This window comes from Arachis hypogaea, chromosome 18, assembly GCF_003086295.3.
Source record: "Arachis hypogaea cultivar Tifrunner chromosome 18, arahy.Tifrunner.gnm2.J5K5, whole genome shotgun sequence".
Taxonomy (NCBI): domain Eukaryota; kingdom Viridiplantae; phylum Streptophyta; class Magnoliopsida; order Fabales; family Fabaceae; genus Arachis; species Arachis hypogaea.
The window spans coordinates 44,699,346-44,719,482 of NC_092053.1; the positions used below are offsets into that span (position 1 = coordinate 44,699,346).

At 39.8% G+C, this 20,137-nt stretch overlaps 1 non-coding gene across 1 annotated transcript; it reads right to left on the reverse strand.

Annotated features, from left to right (window-relative positions):
* Positions 1-383: 383 nt before the first annotated feature.
* Positions 384-491, reverse strand: LOC112774527 (small nucleolar RNA R71). Its single transcript, XR_003189012.1, has one exon. It is a non-coding gene; the product is annotated as a small nucleolar RNA R71 (small nucleolar RNA).
* Positions 492-20,137: the final 19,646 nt, after the last annotated feature.

Here is a 20,137-nt window from a genome sequence, read left to right on the forward strand (position 1 = left end):
ATAATAACAATGCAAGGAAGATGCTTGGTGACTTTACTGCAGCAAATTCCAATTTACATGGAAGAAGCATCTCAATCCCTGCCATTGGAGCAAACAATTTTGAGCTTAAACCTCAACTAGTTTCTTTGATGCAACAGAACTGCAAGTTTCATGGACTTCCATCTGAAGATCATTTTCAGTTCTTAACTGAATTCTTGTAGAACTGTGATACTGTTAAGACCAATGGGGTTGATCCCGAGGTCTACAGACTTATGCTTTTCCCGTTTGCTGTAAGAGACAGAGGTAGAATATGGTTGGACTCTCAACCTAAAGACAGCCTGAACTCTTGGGATAAGCTGGTCACGGCTTTCTTAGCCAAGTTCTTTCCTCCTCAAAAGCTTAGTAAGCTTAGAGTGGATGTTCAAACCTTCAAACAGAAAGAAGGTGAATCCCTCTATGAAGCTTGGGAGAGATACAAGGAACTGACCAAAAAGTGTCCTTCTGACATGCTTTCAGAATAGACCATCCTGGATATATTCTATGATGGTCTGTCTGAGTTATCAAAGATGTTACTGGACCATTCTATAGGTGGATCCATTCACCTAAAGAAAATGCCTGCAGAAGTTCAAGAACTCATTGACATGGTTGCAAATAACCAGTTCATGTACACTTCTGAAAGGAATCCTGTGAATAATGAGACGCCTATGAGGAAAGGAGTTCTTGAAAATAATACTCTGAATGCCATATTGGCTCAGAATAAAATATTAACTCAGCAAGTCAATGTGATCTCTCAGAGTCTGAATGGATTGAAGGAATCATCCAACAGTACTAAAGAGGCATCTTCTGTAGAAGAAGCTTATGATCCTGAGAACCCTGCAATAGCAGAGGTGAATTACATGGAGGAACCCTATGGAAACACCTATAATCCCTCATGGAGAAATCATCCAAATTTCTCATGGAAGGATCAACAAAAGCCTCAACAAGGCTTTAATAATGGTGGAAGAAACAGGTTTAGCAATAGCAAGCCTTTTCCATCATCCACTCAGCAACAGACAGAGAATTCTGAGCAGAATCCATCTAGCTTAGCAAATATAGTCTCTGATCTATCTAAGGCCACTATGAGTTTCATGAATGAAACAAGGTCCTCCATTAGAAATTTGGAGGCACAAGTGGGCCAGTTGAGTAAAAGAGTCACTAGAATAGCTCCTAGTACTCTCCCAAGCAATACAGAAGAGAATCCAAAGAGAGAGTGCAAGGCCATTGATTTAACCATCATGGCCGTACCTACAAGGGAGGGAGAGGACGTGAATCCCAGTGAGGAAGACCTCCTGGGATGTCCAGTGATCAACAAGGAGTTTCTCTCTGAGGAACCAAAGGAATCTGAGGCTCATCTAGAGACCATAGAGATTCCATTGAACCTCCTTATGCCATTCATGAGCTCTGATGAGTATTCTTCTTCTAAAGAGAATGAGACTTGGGAAGATGAACCTCCCTTGCTCATCAATGAACTGAGTGATCTGGATCAACTGAAATTGCCTCAGAAGAAACAGGATCCTGAAAAGTTTTGAATACCTTGTACCATAGGCACCATAACCTTTGAGAAGGCTCTATGTGACCTTGGATCAGGGATAAACCTCATGCCACACTCTGTAATGGAGAAACTGGGAATCTTTGAGGTGCAAGCTACCAGAATCTCATTAGAGATGGCAGACAACTCAAGAAAACAGGCTTATGGACAAGTAGAGGACGTGCTAGTAAAGGTTGAAGGCCTTTACATCCCTGCTGATTTCATAATCCTAGATACTGGGAAGGATGAGGATGAATCCATCATCCATGGAAGACCCTTCCTAGCCACAGCAAGAGCTGTGATTGATGTGGACAGAGGAGAATTGATCCTTCAACTGAATGAGGATAACCTTGGGTTTAAAACTCAAGGATCTCCTTCTGTAACCATGGAGAGGAAGCATAAAAAGCTTCTCTCACTGCAGAGTCAACCAAAGCCCCCAAAGTCAAACTCTAAGTTTGGTGTTGGGAGGCCACTACCAAACTCTAAGTTTGGTGTTGAACCCCCATATTCAAACTCTAAGTTTGGTGTTGGGAGGTTCCAACAATGCTTTGAACATCTGTGAGGCTCTATGAGAGCTCACTGTCAAGCTATTGACATTAAAAAAGCGCTTGTTGGGAGCCAACCCAATGTTATCTAATTATATTTCTTTATTTTCTATTGTTATTTTATGTTTTCTTTAGGTTGATGATCATGTGAAGTCACAAAAACTACTGAAAAATCAAAAATAGAATGAAAAATAGAATGAAAAACAGCACACCCTGGAGGAGAACAGTCTGGCGTTTAAACGCCAGAAACAAGCATCTACCTAGCATTAAACGCCAGAACAGAGCATGGAAGTGGCGTTTAACGCCAGAAACAGGCAGCAGTCTGGTGTTAAACGCCAAGATTGCACAGCAAGGGTATTTTACACGCCTAATTAGAGCAGGGATGTTAGGTCCTTGACCCCACTTGATCTGTGGACCCCACAGGATCCCCACATCTTCTTCTCTCCTCTTCACACCTTTTCATAACTCTCTTCCCCAAATACCCTTCACCAATCACCTCAATCACTCTTTCCCATCACCTCTTCACCACTCACATCCATCCTCTCTTCCCCATAAACCCCACCTACCTTCAAATTTCAAACTAATTTCCCTCCCAAACCCAACCCTAATGACCGAACCCTACACCTCCCCACACTCCTATATAAACCCCTCATTCCTCCTTCATTTTCACACAACACAACCCTAAATTCACCCTTGGCCGAAAATACCTCACCCTCTATCTCCTCCATTTTCTTCTTCTTCTACTATTTTTCTTTCTTCTTTTGCTCGGGGACGAGCAAAAATTTTAAGTTTGGTGCTTTTTTATTTTTCTATAACCATTAATGGCACCTAAGGCCAGAGAAATCTCTAGAAAGAGGAAAGGGAAGGCAATTGCTTCTACCTCTGAGTCATGGGAGATGGAGAGATTTATCTCAAAGGTCCATCAAGACCACTTCTATGAAGTTGTGGCCAAGAAGAAAGTGATCCCTGAGGTTCCTTTCAAGCTCAAGAAGAATGAGTATCCGGAGATCCGACTTGAGATCCAAAGAAGAGGTTGGGAAGTTCTCACCAACCCCATTCAACAAGTCAGAATCCTAATGGTTCAAGAGTTCTATGCAAACGCATGGATCACAAGGAACCATGATCAAAGTGTGAACCCAAATCCAAAGCATTGGCTTACCATGGTTCGGGGAAAATACTTAGATTTCAGTCCGGAAAATGTAAGGCTGGCGTTCAACTTGCCAATGATGGAAGAGAATGCACGCCCCTACACTAGAAAGGTCAACTTTGATTAAAGGTTGGACCAAGTCCTTATGGACATATGTGTGGAAGGAGCTCAATGGAAAATTGACTCAAGGGGCAAGCCGGTTCAACTAAGAAGGCATGACCTCAAACCAGTGGCTAGGGGATGGCTAGAGTTCATTCAACGCTCAATCATTCCTACTAGTAATCGGTCTGAAGTTACTATAGACCAGTCCATCATGATCCATAGCATCATGATTGGAGAAGAGGTGGAAGTTCATGAGATTATACCTTAAGAACTCTACAAGGTGGCTGACAAGTCCTCCACTTGGGCAAGGTTAGCCTTTCCTCACCTCATATGCCACCTCTGCAATTCGGCTGGAATTGACATAGAGGGAGACATCCTCATTGAAGAGGATAAGCCCATCACTAAGAAAAGGATGGAGCAAACAAGAGATCATGGACCTCAACATGAGCATGAGGAAATTCCTCACCATGAAATCCCTGAGATGCCTCAAGGGATGCACTTCCCTCCACAAAATTATTGGGAGCAAATCAACACCTCCCTAGGAGAATTAAGTTCCAATATGGGACAATTAAGGGTGGAGCACCAAGAGCACTCCATCATCCTCCATGAAATTAGAGAAGATCAAAGAGCTATGAGGGAGGAGCAAGAAAGACAAGGAAGAGACAAAGAGGAGCTCAAGAGTACCATTGGTTCTTCAAGAAGAGGAAGACGCCACCCTCACTAAGGTGGACTCATTCCTTAATCTCCTTGTCTATTTATTTTCTATTTTTCGGTTTTTGAGCCTTATGTGTTATTTATGTTTGTGCCTTTACTACATGATCATTAGTATTTAAGTGTCTATGCCTTAAAGTTATGAATATGAATCCATCACCTCTCTTGAATGAAAAAATGTTTTAATTACAAAAGAACAAGAAGTACATGGTTTGGAATTCATCCTTGAAACTAGTTTAATTATTTTGATGTGGTGACAATACGTTTTGTTTTCTGAATGAATGCTTGAACAGTGCATATGTCTTTTGAAGTTGTTGTTTATGAATGTTAAATATGTTGGCTCTTGAAAGAATGATGAAAAAAGAGAAATGTTATTTGATAATCTAAAAAATCATAAAAATGATTCTTGAAGCAAGAAAAAGTAGTGAATACAAAAGCTTGCAGAAAAAAATGGCAAAAATAAAAGAAAAAGAAAAAGAAAAAGCAAGCAGAAAAAGCCAAAAGCTCTTTAAACCAAAAGGCAAGAGCAAAAAGCCAATAGCCCTTAAAACCAAAAGGCAAGGGTAATAAAAAGGATCCAAGACTTTGAGCATCAGTGGATAGGAGGGCCTAAAGGAATAAAATCCTGGCCTAAGCGGCTAAACCAAGCTGTCCCTAATCATGTGCTTGTGGCGTGAAGGTGTCAAGTGAAAACTTGAGACTGAGCGGTTAAAGTCAAGGTCCAAAGAAAAAACAGAGTGTGCTTAAGAACCCTGGACACCTCTAATTGTGGACTTTAGCAAAGCTGAGTCACAATATGAAAAGGTTCACCCAGTTATGTGTCTGTGGCATTTATGTATCCGGTGGTAATACTGGAAAACAAAGTGCTTAGGGCCACGGCCAAGACTCATAAAGTAGCTGTGTTCAAGAATCAACATACTGAACTAGGAGAATCAATAACACTATCTGAATTCTAAGTTTCTACAGATGCCAATCATTCTGAACTTCAATGGATAAAGTGAGATGCCAAAACTATTCAAGAGGCAAAAAGCTACAAGTCCCGCTCATCTGATTGGAGCTAAGTTTCATTGATATTTTAGAAATTATAGTATATTCTCTTCTTTTTATCCTATTTGATTTTCAGTTGCTTGGGGACAAGCAAAAATTTAAGTTTGGTGTTGTGATGAGCGGATAATTTATACGCTTTTTGGCATTGTTTTTACATAGTTTTCAGTATAATTTAGTTAGTTTTTAGTATATTTTTTATTAGTTTTAAAATAAAAATCACATTTCTGGACTTTACTATGAGTTTGTGTGTTTTTCTATGATTTCAGATATTTTCTGGCTGAAATTGAGGGACTTGAGCAAAAATCAGATTCAGAGGTTGAAGAAGGACTGCAGATGCTGTTGCATTCTGACCTCCCTACACGCAAAGTTAATTTTCTGGAGCTACAGAACTCCATATTGCGCGCTCTCAATTGCGTTGGAAAGTAGACATCTAGGGCTTTCCAGCAATATATAATAGTCCATACTTTGCCCGAGTTTAGACGATGCAAACTGGCGTTGAATGCCAGTTCTATGCTGCATTCTGGAGTTAAACGCCAGAAAAAGGTTGCAAAGTGGAGTTAAATGCCAGAAATAGGTTATAAACTGGCGTTTAACTCCAAGAAGGACCTCTACACGTGTAAAGCTCAATGCTCAGCCCAAGCACACACCAAGTGGGCCCCGGAAGTGGATTTCTGCATCATTTACTTATCTCTGTAAACCCTAGTAACTAGTTTAGTATAAATAGGACTTTTTACTATTGTATTTACATCTTTGGAACATATTTAGTTTCATCTCTAGATCATGGAGGCTGGCCATTCGGCCATGCCTGGACCTTGTTCTTATGTATTTTCAACTGTAGAGTTTCTACACACCATATATTAAGGTGTGGAGCTCTGCTGTTCCTCATGAATTAATACAAAGTACTACTGTTGTTCTATTCAATTCAAGCTTATTCCTATTCTAAGATATCCATTCGCACCCAAGAACATGATGAATGTGATGATTATGTGACGCTCATCATCATTCTCACCTATGAACGCGTGCCTGACAAACACTTCCGTTCTACATGTAAACAAGCTAGAATGAGTATCTCTTAGATATCTAATACAGGGGACCGAGTCCGAGATATTAGAATCTTCGTGGTATAAGTTAGAACCCATGGATGGCCATTCCTGAGATCCAAAAACTCTAAACCTTGTCTGTGGTATTCCGAGTAGGATCTGGGAAGGGATGGTTGTGACGAGCTTCAAACTCGCGAGTGCTGGGCGTAGTGACAGACGCAAAAGGATAGTAAATCCTATTCCAGTATGATCGAGAACCGACAGATGATTAGCCATGCAGTGACAGCGCATTGGACCATTTTCACAGAGAGGATGGAATGTAGCCATTGACAACGGTGATGCCCTACATAAAGCTTGCCAAGGAAAGGAGTATGAATGATTGGATAAAGACAGCAGGAAAGCAGAGGTTCAGAGGAACGAAAGCATCTCTATACGCTTATCTGAAATTCTCACTAGTGAATTACATAAGTATCTCTATCCTATTTTATGTTTTATTTATCTTTTAATTATTAAAACTCTATAACCATTTGAATCCGCCTGACTGAGGTTTACAAGGTGACCATAGCTTACTTCAGGCCGACAATCTCCGTGGGATCGACCCTTACTCACGTAAGGTTTATTACTTGGATGACCCAGTGCACTTGCTGGTTAGTTGTATCGAAATTGTGAAAAAGAACTAAGATTATGAACGTGCGTATTAAGTTTTTTAGCGCCGTTACCAAGGAATGAATGATCACGATTTTGTGCACCAACAACCTCCCCACACTTGAAGATTGCACTGTCCTCGGTGCATGCAACGAAGAGCAAGGTGGACTGGCTGCTACAATTGATGAGCTCCTTCAAAAGGTTGTGCGGATGACTTATTGGTTGCCCTATTTAAAAGCTTTTCCTTTCGCCTTCTTTTGGTGGCCAGCCTAAACGGAAAGAAAAAGAAAGAGAATTAAGCCGTCAACAAAGATATCAAAGCAAATAGAACATAGCCGGGGGCTAATACCAAGTAAGAGTATGGTTCTCTACTACATCGTAGCTACAACATGTAAATGGAAAGCGATATAAGTCAAGGCATATCAACTAATACCTGATGCAAGAGTAAAGTCAAAGCATGAAGAGCATGTTGAGCATCAAGATCAAATAAGAATTGACACAAACAGGATTAGTGATAAGCATGAGAGTATTTGGTCCCATCATCACTCAATGATAATGAGGCACAAGAGCAAAGGATAATGAGTTAGGAAGGACTAAAGCACTAATCTCGTGTGTAGAACAAATATTACAATTAATGCAACAAGTCATAAAGCACTAAAACAATGCAAGAAATTCTCAACAACTGAGTAAGAGAATTCAACACCATTATTAAAATGAGAAACTTAGAAAATAAAATGAAAACAGGCTATAAAAACAAAATTGAAATGCAAAGAATAAAAGTATGCAAATGCAATAAACAAAAGAAAATAGAAGATGAGAAAAAAAATTTTTGCGACACGGACGCGTCATGCACGCTGATAAACCCATATTTTATGATATATTTTGTACTCAATTTAAGTGATTTATTCAATCCTTCACCCACTTATTCATGTGAAATTGCATGGTTTTACTTTCCCTTCCTTATTATGTGATATATGTGAAAAACATGTTTCCTATGATTTAAAAATAATTATTTTAATTACCTTTTATTACCATTCGATGCCGTGATTTGTGTGTTGAGTATTTTCATATCTCCTAAGGCAGGAATGATTTAAAGGATGGAAAGGAAACACACAAAAATGGAAGGAAAGCACAAAATGGAGTTTTTGAAGAAACTCGCAGTGACGCGAACGCATGATTGACGCGGACGCGCGCCTTGAGCAAAACGCAGATGACACGTACGCGTGACCGAAGCGAACGCGTGATAAGGAAAACTCCCAGATGACGCGACCGCGTGACCCACACAGATGCCACGCACCAGAAACTGCAGAAAACGCTCCCAGCGATTTCTGAAACCCTTTTTGGCCCAGATCCAAGTACAGAAAGCACAGATTAGAGGTTATAAAGTGGGGGAATGCATCCATTCATAAGGAGGTCTTCAATTATTCACTTTTCATGATTTAGATGTAGTTTTTAGAGAGAGGTTCTCTCCTCTCTCTTAGGTTTTAGGATTAGGATTCCTCTTAAAGGGTTTAGGATTTCAACTCTTCATCAGGTTTAATATTTCTTTTACTTTATATTTCTCTTTTACTTTCAGATACTTTAATTCTCTCATTTAATTACTTATGTTGCCAAATTGGCTCATGAACCATTCATGTTAGGATTTTCTTTATTTAATATAAACTGAGGTATTTCAGATTTTTTATTCTTACTTAGCTTTTTATATTCTTGGCTTAAATTGATTAATTGGTAACTCTTGAGTTGTCAAACTCATCGTGATTGATAATTGTTATCTTTGCTGATTGATCTAAATTCCTATAACTCTAGTCTTTCCTTAGGGGTTAACTAGGACTTTAGGTGTTAAATTGATTTATCCACTTGACTTACCTTCATGGTTAGAGGTTGATTTAGTGGGAGCGAAAATATAATTCTCATCACCATTGATAAGGATAACTAGGATAGGACTTCGAATTTTCATACCTTGCCAAGAGTTTATTTTACAGTTCTTTAGTTATTTTACTTGTCATTTAAATTACTTGTTCCTTACTTTCAAAACCCCCAATTTACAAAACTCATAACCAATAATAAGAACACCTCCCTACAGTTCCATGAGAAGATGACCCGAGGTTTAAATACTTCGGTTATCAATTTCAAAGGGGTTTGTTACTTGTGACAACCAAAACGTTTGTACGAAAGAATTTTCTGTTGGTTTAGAAGCTATACTTACAACGCGATCATATTTTTATATTTCTTTACCGATAGAAAAACCGATCGTCAAAAATGGCACCGTTGCCGGGGAGCTGCAAACGTGTGCCTTATTATTGGTTATTGTAAATATTGTTCTTTTAATTTGTTTATTTATTTTTGTTTTTTTCCTTTTATTTCTATTAGCTAATATGAATTCTCACCCCTCTCGCTTTGAGTTTGGTTCTAATATTGTTGAAGGGAACGAAAGTTATAGCAGGAACATGCATCAAGGTCAGAGCAATCAAAGATGGTTGGAGCCACGAGGACTTGATCAACCCTTTAGGCAACAACACCCTCCACAGTATCACAGACAAGGACCACTCTACAATGCATACCAAGCTGATAGATATGGTGGACCCCCTTGTAATTACCAACAAGCCCCACCCTGTGCTTATAGACCATCCTCTCAACGTAGCTTTGAACCACCACACTCACAAGTTCCTTTTCACCATTCACCACCGTATGACCCTTATCCACCACAATCCCAATCCAATTACTCCCAAGAACCACCACATTCTTATTTTAAACCCTCTTCCCCAACCAATGAAGCCTCATACCCACCCCAACCTCCAATGAATGACAAACTTCGTGTTCTTCTTCAAGGGCAAGCGAGGATGCAAAAGGGCATACTGGAACTCACTACTGCCTTAACTGAGGTAGTAAATATAATAGCTTCCCGACATCTGAGCACTCAAAATACTCCCATGGCTGCATGTGGAGAATCAAAAGAAGAGCGTAGCATGAAGGAAACACTAGAAACTCCGGTGGACAATGAGGAGCATGGCTTTGTATTAGAACAAGTGGAGGAAGCCATGATAATTGTAGAGGAAGAATTGGTTGAAGATTTAGGAGATGCTGAACCTCCATGGGAATCGAGAGCTGTAAAGGATTCTGCTAAGAAGTTCGAAATTGATGCCAAAGAGGACAGTGCACAACCTCCAAAGCATATACCTTATGAAAAATTGGGCGGAACAGACCAAGAAGTTGATTTCATAGGCAGAGATGATCATGCATCAAGCTCTCCTAATCACAAACTCACATCCGCAACTGAATTCCTAGAACCTGAAGAACCTTATCCAAGTGAATACGAAGATGATGTTGAGGTAGATTTCTCTCAACTCCCAATGTATGACTTGAGTGACGAGGAAGGCATAGAAGACCTTGATCAGGACACAGTTGCAGTTGAAAAATTTTGCAAAGAAGTGGAGGAATTCATAGAAGAATACAAGGGAGTAGAACTTACAGAACCACTGGAAACACCTGTCCCAAGGCCATTACCACCTAACACAAGCTTCAAGTGGGTACAATCCTTAACCTTTATCTTTACTTTTCCACTTGAATATGTTTTGCTTGAAACAGATGGCCAGCTTAGAGCTCTCTGTGGCTTTAAGAGTAAGAGGGAAATGGCTCATACTCAGAGCTGGTGTACAAGGTTCAATAAGGTTCCGCGCTTCGATTCGAAGTACAAGGATTGGTATCAAGATAAATTGAATAGGTCTCGGAAAATATTTGGTCATTTTTGTGAGAATACAATTTCTAAACCACCTGGATCGAAGAATATAGATCAAGACAACGGCGGATTTAAAAGCAAAGTTTGGGATCCTGGAATATATTCTGACATTCGTCACCCCGGGAGCCTGAGAATCTGTTTGAAACTGCTCAACAGCTTTACATGCCTAGTTTGGGACCCCGGAGGCTGTTAGCATTCCAAACATTGATGGAGATTTCTGGATGAATTTAAGCATAAGCCGCCATAACAGGAAGCTCATCAAATGTCCAACTTAAGGACTTTAACTAAAAGTGCTAGGTGGGAGACAACCCACCATGGTATGGTCGTTTCTTTTTCAATTTTATTTCGTTTTGTTTGTTTTTATATTATTTTATTTTTATTGAACCTGAATATTATTCATTAGCATTGCATACTGCATAATTGCATAATTGCATAAGTGTAAAAAAAAAAAGCACTCGACGCGACTGCGTTGCTAATGCATTCGCGTCAGTCGCGAAAAACACCTCCCACGCGTCCGTGTCACTCACGCGAACGCGTGATCTGGAAATCGGCGTAAAAATTTAACGCCCAGAAATTTGGGCTGGAATCGTGCGACTGGTGTGCGTTTAGCACAAAACGGCCCGCGCGTTTACATCCTTGACGCGAACGCATCACTTGCAAAACACCCATCCCACGCGAAAGCGTAAGCGACGCGTCCGCGTCGCGTGGATAGCATGGCACCCTAAATGAAGACAGAGAGTTGCACTGAAACGACGCTGGAATTGTGCATTTAGCACAATTTTCAGCGACGCGGTCGCGTGCCTCACGCGACCGCGTCAACCCCATTTCACCCTAGCCACGCGATCGCGTGCCCCCCGCGTTCGCGTGGATTCAAATCCATTAACCCCCAGTCACGCGAAACCCTAACCCCATCGCGCCCCCTTTCTCTTCCCCCCCAACTCCCCTGCTCCCTCTCTGCTCCCCACTCAAACACCACCACCCCAACCACCTCCGACCACCGCACCACCCCCAACCACCCGGACCCACCACGACGCCCACCCCCTCCTTCTTCCTCCCCTCTCCTTCTCCTTTCTCTTCTTTCCTTCACCACCGCTGCCATCACCGTGGCCAGCCACCCTGCCCCACCACCAGCACCGCCTCCCACCATCACCACCCTCACCCCCTTTCTTCTTACCCACCTCCCCCTCACCCAACCCAAACCCTACCCGAACCCCCCTGCCACCGAACAGCCACCCACCACCACGCCAACCGCCCTTCACCGCCGCGTCAGCACCACCACCAACACACCCCCATCATCTCTCTATTCCATAAATTTGTTTTTCCACACACCAGGTTCCGCCGAATGCCACTTTTCTTTCATTCGTAATTAGTTGCATATTTTTCAGTTTATGTTCAAAATTAGGCTAGTTAGAGATGCATGTTTGTAGTGGATTCTAGGTGGTTAGGTAGCTAGGATATGGTTAGTGGATTTAGGCCTGATAATTGCGCCGTTCTTGTTGCTTGTTTTACCTATTCTGCAATTTTGGTCTGGCTGTGATATTTATACTGTTCATATGCTGTTCTTCACTGTTCATGCTACTGTTACACCGCTCTTTCATGTTCATATTACTTGTGTCTATTTGCAGCTCTATTTTAATTTATATGAACTGTTCTGCTTGCTGTTTATTATCCAGGAACATCCAATTTTAGCCAGAATGCTGCCCAATTTTCTGCAAATTGTTTCCTTCTCATTCATGTATTGGTTTTGGCAATTTTGAATTCTGCATTACTTAGCTTTTACCAAACCAATTCATGAATGCACGGGCCAGCATTCTTATTCCTTTCGATTTCTTGGTTAATAAATTGCATTATTGATGATTAGATTTTAATTTTTTTTTTGCTACTCATGCATCTATATGATTATCATCAACAACCTGATTTCCTTACTTGAATATGAGTTGATTGTTGTTTAAAATTGTGAAATTATTGTTACTTAGGAACCATTTATCATGCCACTCACTCTAACATACTCACTGATTTTCACTTTCTAACCTCTTTTTCAATCCTAACCGATCTACCTTTCAAACTTCTCTTTTTGGTTTTTAACTATTTCCTTTAACTTTCTAACTCAAGGTATGATTATTGTTTTTCCTAATTAACATGATTTATACTTATATTAGATTTTGGATTGTGATTTCTCATCTCAGATTTTTAACTCTGAAACAATCTAAAATGTACATTTATTTAACTCATTTCATTATTCTACTGCTCTTTTGCCACTATGTGCTTATATTGCTATTATTCTATTTGCCTACTTGTTTTCCTGCTTTGTTCTTCATTTATATCCTGGAATTTCTGCTTTTCAGGATGTCGGACCCTCAACGAAAAGGAAAAGGAAAGGCAACCACTGGTAAAAGGAAACGAGGTGAATCCTCTATGTCTATCTTGGACATTATGCATGATGACTCCTGGCGGGAAAAGCACTTTACCCCACAAGAGAAGGTTGACCAGCTCCTCACTGCCAATGATCCGGTAAAATTTGCAAACAGATAGTGTGAGCTGAAGTATCCAGTATTTGCCACCTTCAGGAACCTGTACCTGGAGAGAACTCTGAAAATTCCAGAAGAACTACAGCAGTACACCTCATATCAGATAAAACAGAGAGGCTGGTTCTTCTTGGAGAGAAACCTGACAGAGGTCAATGCTTCCTGGGTCAGAGAGTTTTACTGCAACTATTTCAAGACTACCCTGGATGCAGTGCACCTCAGAGGGAAAAAGATATTGGTAACTGAAGAAGCCATTGAGGATATTCTACAGCTTCAGCCTAAATCAGATAAGCCTGACGGTTACCAAAAGGCTGAAGAGGACATGCGCTTTTTGAGATTTGACTGGGATGCTGTTAAGTAGAGGATAGCCCTTGACCCTACTGTCCCATGGGTCATGGGAAAGAACACAGCAATGCCTAAGGGAATCAAGCTGATGTATCTGAATGATGAGGCTCGGCTTTGACCCCAGATCCTGAGCAACTTTGTTATGCCGAGCACTCATGAGACGGAGCTTTCTGCTGCTATGATCACCCTCCTCTGGTATGTGATGGAGGGTAAGGACCTGTATCTTCCACGATTCATCTGATATTACATGGCCAGGGTCCATGTTAGAGGCACTCTCCCTTTCTCATATCTGATTACCCAGCTCGGCCGTCGAGCTGACGTGCCTTGGGAGCTGGCTGATGAGAAGCCACCTGCTGCAGACTGCAAGAAAATTATCCCTCACAGTAGGAAGTTTCAGGCTTTAGGCTACAGACCTCCATTCCTTACCGCTTCTGATGAGACAGCCACACCATCAGTTGCCCCTTCTTCTTCTGCTGCTGCACCAGCCCCACCCACTGCACCTCCACCTGCCTCAGAGCCTGTTTATCACCTCGTGCACCGCTTATTTCAGCAGCTGGACCAAATGGAGCGCCACAATCGGCGGCGATATGAGAGATCTGAGCGTCGCAACAAGCAATGCTATGAGCACCTCAAGTTGATGATCCGATCTGGCGGCGACATCCCCTCTGAGCCTGACACACCATCAGAGCCATCTGAGAAGGAGGCAGACGAGCATAAGGATGAGACACATGCACAGAGAGAGGCTGAGCAGGCAGGACCAGAGCAGGCTGCACCACAGCAGGAAGAGCCACACCAGATTCAGGCTGCAGACCCAAAGATCCCTCTCCAGTCAGCACCTCCACTGCAGTAGCCAGATCTTCCTACACTTATCCAGTCTACAGATCCTCAGGCCACCACAGAGACACCCAGCCCATCCTTCCGGTGATGACACTCCTTCACACCCAGCTTGAGTGAGCATCGAGGATGATACTTTACTTCAAGTGTGGGGAGGTCGCCATCCCTAGCGTATCTTTTTGGTGAACCACTGCAGACTCTTTTATCTTATTTTGTCATTTTCCTGTATTTTTACCTTTATTTTTATTTTTCAGTACTTATACATTGTTCTTTTGCTGTATTTCTACCCTATTTTCCACATTTTTCACTTTAGTTCATATTTTAGCCATTTAGTTTAGTTTGCAATTCTAAACTTATTAGTTATAGAATATGTGGATTATTAGTATAGTTTACCCTTTTAACATATAATAGTTTGATTTAATTGAAAATAAAAGGAGTAAACCAGAAATCTTAGTAAATTAAAACAATCCACACACCTTGTATATATAGCATTACATGTTAGTTAGTTAACAACATTTCATCAAGGAACAACACTAAGATTTTAAGGGCCACCCTAAGATTTACATTGGGAATAATGAGAACTCTTAACTTTTGCTTGCATGACATGTATAACTGATATATGATTTTTGAGCTGGAGAACACACAGCCTGTGAGTCTTGAGCTTAATTGTATGGTTACATTCAAACCATAAATTTCTTTCCTGTGTGTTTTGCCCTTCTTTTTCATTCTGATGTTTTTTACTTTGTTTTAATCTATATGTCCAATTATAGAATATAGATACATACCAAGAGATGATTGAGGCCATCACTTGAATTTTTCCTCACTTATCCCAAATTAGCCTACCTTTTACATCACCCTTGTTAACCCCCTTGAGCTTTTTTTAAATCCCCTTCTATTCTATAAACCACATTACTAGCCTCAAGAAGAAAAACAAAATAAAAATTCCAAGTTGAATCATTGGTTAGCTTAAGATAGAAATTATGTATTATTTAAGTGTGGAGAATTTTATGGGAATATGGGATGATAGAAACAAAGTAGAAATTTAAAAAAAAAGAATAAGATATTTCAAAATAAAAATTTGAGAAGCATGCTCATGTAAGATCAAAACAATGGGATTACTATGTGCATTGATAAAAAAAAGAAGAAAAAATAAAAAAATAAAAAAAAGAGAAAAAAGTATTTTTACATTTTCCAGTATTTAAATAAGGAGATACAAAAATTCTCCAAATGCAAAATAAAAAGAATCAATGCACATGGGACAAACTTAAATTTAATACATGAGTACAAAGAGGAAAAATTTGGGCAAATAGGTTAAGAAACTTTGATTTATATAGTATGTATGTTAGGTGAGATCTTAGACTAATCAAGGATTCACTTATTAGCTCACTTAGCCTTATACATATACCCTTACCTTTATTTTGGCCCCATTATAACCTTAAATAAGACCTCATGATTTTTGTATGTCTGTATTCTATAATTTTTGATTGGTTAGATGAAGAACAAAGTTATAGAAAGTAAGGATAGAAAAAGAATAGAGTGATTAACCCAATAAACACTGAGTGACTAGAGAGTAAACACAAAATCCAGTGAGGGTTCAATAGCTCATCACCATATATCTCTGCTTAAATTGTTAATTGTCTTGAAAGTTTGTGAAATATTTTTACCCATCTCAATTGTAAAAGTGCTTTAACATTATCTAAGGTTTGGCTATGCATATATGATTTCTTGAGGATATGAATTAATTTAACTACATGTAAGCTTTATATACAAGTGAATAACAATTAGAATTGCATGATTCATTTAGGTAGTTGCATTTAGAATAGATTGCATTGCATGAGATTCCACCACTTTAACCTTACCTTACTCTTTATCTTGGATTTAGCATGAGGACATGCTATTGTTTAAGTGTGGGGAGGTTGATAAACCCATATTTTATGATATATTTTGTGCTCAATTTAAGTGATTTATTCAATCCTTCACCCATTTATTCATGTGAAATTGCATGGTTTTACTTTCCCTTCCTTATTATGTGATGTATGTGAAAAACATGTTTCCTATGCTTTAAAAATAATTATTTTAATTACCTTTTATTACCATTCGATGCCGTGATTTGTGTGTTGAGTATTTTCAGATCTCCTAAGGCAGGAATGATTTAAAGGATCGAAATGAAACATATAAAAATGGAAGGAAATAACAAAATGGAGTTTTTGAAGAAACTGGCAGTGACGCGAATGCATGACTGACACGGACGTGCGCCTTGAGCAGAACGTAGATGACGCGTACGCGTGACCAAAGCGAACGCGTGATAAGGAAAACTCTCAGATGACGCGAACGCGTGACCCACGCGGACGCGTGACAGACACCACGCACCAAAAACTGCAGAAAACGCTCCCAGCGATTTCTGAAACCCTTTTTGGCCCAGATCCAAGTACAGAAAGCACAGATTAGAGGTTATAAAGTGTGGAAATGCATCCATTCATAAAGAGATCTTCAATTATTCACTTTTCATGATTTAGATGTAGTTTTTAGAGAGAGGTTCTCTCCTCTCTCTTAGGTTTTAGGATTAGGATTCCTCTTAAAGGGTTTAGGATTTCAACTCTTCATCAGGTTCAATATTTCTTTTACTTTATATTTCTCTTTTACTTTCAGATACTTTAATGCTCTCATTTAATTACTTATGTTGCCAAATTGGCTCATGAACCATTCATGTTAGGATTTTCTTTATTTAATATAAACTGAGGTATTTCAGATTTTTTATTCTTATTTAGCTTTTTATATTCTTGGCTTAAATTGATTAATTGGTAACTCTTGAGTTGTCAAACTCATCATGATTGATAATTGTTATCTTTGCTGATTGATCTAAATTCCTATAACTCTAGTCTTTCCTTAGGAGTTAACTAGGACTTTAGGTGTTAAATTGATTTATCCACTTGACTTACCTTCATGGTTAGAGGTTGATTTAGTGGGAGCGAAAATATAATTCTCATCACCATTGATAAGGATAACTAGGATAGGACTTCAAATTTTCATACCTTGCCAAGAGTTTATTTTACAGTTATTTAGTTATTTTACTTGTCATTTAAATTACTTGTTCCATACTTTCAAAACCCCCAATTTACAAAACTCAACCAATAATAAGAACACCTCCCTGCAATTCCTTGAGAAGACGACCCGAGGTTTAAATACTTCGGTTATCAATTTCAAAGGGGTTTGTTACTTGTGACAACCAAAATGTTTGTACGAAAGGATTTTCTGTTGGTTTAGAAGCTATACTTACAACGCGATCATATTTTATATTTCTTTACCGATAGAAAAACCGATCGTCACACGCCCACGCGTCGATGCGCAGAATGACAGAGGGACGTATACGCGCCAAGTGCGCGCTTGCACGGGTAGTGTTAGGCTTGGGGTCAGTGTTGACTCAATGTTTACATAACTCTCTGGAAATTGTACCAGGAGCTGCGAAGTCTATCAACACGTACGCGCCTAGTGCGCGCACATGTCCCTGCCCCCTTTTTTTTCTGAAATACTAAAAATAGCCTAAAATCTCCCTAACACTACCTACAATTCAGTACTAATCAAGGATGCAAAATTACAAAAATCTTTTTTTTTTTTGGTTTTTTGAAGAATTTTTCAAATATGAGCAAAGAAACTTGCATCACAAGCAACTAGCAACCAAATTATTAAGACAACTATATAAAGAGGAAACTACCTAAAATGGTAACTCAAATCACTTATTAATTGAATCTACAAGGGAGTGGACAGAGTTTACCATGGTGGATTGTCTCCCACCTAGCACTTTTATTTATTGTCCTTAAGTTGGACTTATGGGGAGCTCCTCATCAAGGTGGCTTGTGCTTGAATTCTTCTTGGATCTCCCACCAATGCTTGGTTCTCCATTGTGCTCCAAGATTTCTCATGAGTTGCACCAAGTCTTGATGGAGTTCTTCACAAGCTCGGGGCTCCCAAAATTGATTCTCTTCTTGTAATCCGGGATCCCACACTTTATTTTCACACCTTTCTTGAAGTTTATCATTATTAATCCATTCGGGTGGCAAATAAGATGAATTCTCAATGAAGTGCCCAACAATCCTACTAGACCCCTCTAATTGAGCACTATTCCAACCGTTATATTTCATTTTTGATGTATCAACCATAATGAGCCTTGATTTACAACGTCAACCACGAAACATTTTTCTTTTACGCTTCATCCCACAAAGCATCCTAAGTTGACTATCCGTTTCAAGCAAGTCATACTCAAGTGGGACAATAAAGGTAATAGAGATGAATTTTATCTACTCGAATGAAGGAGTAGATGACAACCTAGGTAAAGAAGCTTCCAAGGATCTGGACAAAGCGAATTCAACTCCCGTCCTTCTTTTTCTAAGGACTTCCACCTCTTTACAAGATTTCTCAATTTCAATCCTTTGTTCATTAAGTTTATCTAAGCCTTTTACCCTACTAGAATTATAATTGTGAGGATGAGAGAAATTTACCTCCTCAACACTTTCAAATGCACCGGGAGAAGGTTCCTTATGCTCAAAGGATTCTTCACCACTAAGACTTGATGCTTGATTTTCATTGCCAAGGGAACTCAATTCTTGCTCTATCCCATCCAATTCTTCATATGGGATATGCCTTGGAGGTTGTGCACACTCCTCCTCAACATCAAATTCGATCTTCTCGAAGGGGTTTTCTTCAATTCTATGTTCCCATGGAGATTCCGCATCTCCTAAGTCTTCATCCAATTCTTCCCATTCTTCAACAATTATAGCTTTCTCCAATTGTTCCAACACAAAGCAATTTCCCTCTTTTTCCACCCAAATTTCCAATCTCTCCTTCAGGCTATGCTTTTCATTAGATTCTCCACATGTAACCATGGGAGTACTTTGTGTTCAAGCATTGGGATACCAATCGGTTTACTACCTCGGCCAAGGCAGCTGTGAAATCTAGTACCTCCCTTTGCATCTTTTCTTGCCCTTGAAGGATAGAACCAAGGGTTTCATCTATTAGAGATTGGGGTGGTTGGAAGGGTTTATTGTTGTGGAGAAAGGGTTCATAGTAGAAAGGTGGTTCATCATAGTAAAGATGTGGTGGTTCTATGTTCTCCATTTATTCTACTTGTTGCCCAACACACTCCAATCCATTATTCTTGAGTTGAGATTCTACAATCCCCTTCATACTTCCCTATTTGGGTGCTCTTTCACAATCATCCTTGGACATATGGCATGAGTCCCATGAGTCCAACTTTTGACAGACAATTGCTTGAAGTTGATCCATTGCTTCCTTGAGGCGATCCCTTGACTCTTGTTCCAAGTGGCTAACACAAGTAGGATCATATTGCTCTTGGATTGAAGGACATGGATCCTCTTCTATGGAGGGTTATGGTAGATAGTAAAACTCATCTTGTGGTTGAAAATTCTCATACATTGGAGGTGGTTCATCTTGGTCATAGTATAGAGGAGGTGGTTCTTGGAAGTATTGATGTTGGAATGGTGGTAGTTCTATGTGTGGCTCATATGGCTCAAAAGGTGGTTGGTAAGGTGGATAAGGAGTAGGGTCATTTGGAGGTGTTTGGTGGTAAGGGGCTTGTGAGTATGGTTGAGGGTTATGTTGAGGATATAGCTCATAGGCATATGGTGGTGGTTCTTGAAAGTCACAAGAAAATTCACCATAGCCATTGGATTGGTATACATCATAGAATGGCTCTTGCTCATAGTGCATTGGTGGGGGTTGTGGCCAAGAGGATTGGTCATATGCATATGGCACCTCCCACCTTTGATTGTTCCACCATTGATGTATCCCTTCATTGTAGCTTCCATTTCCTACAACATAGTTGTAATCACACTCAAAGCCAAAATGAGAATTCATAATGAAAAGAGAAAATAGGAAGCAAAAGCTAACAAGAAATAAT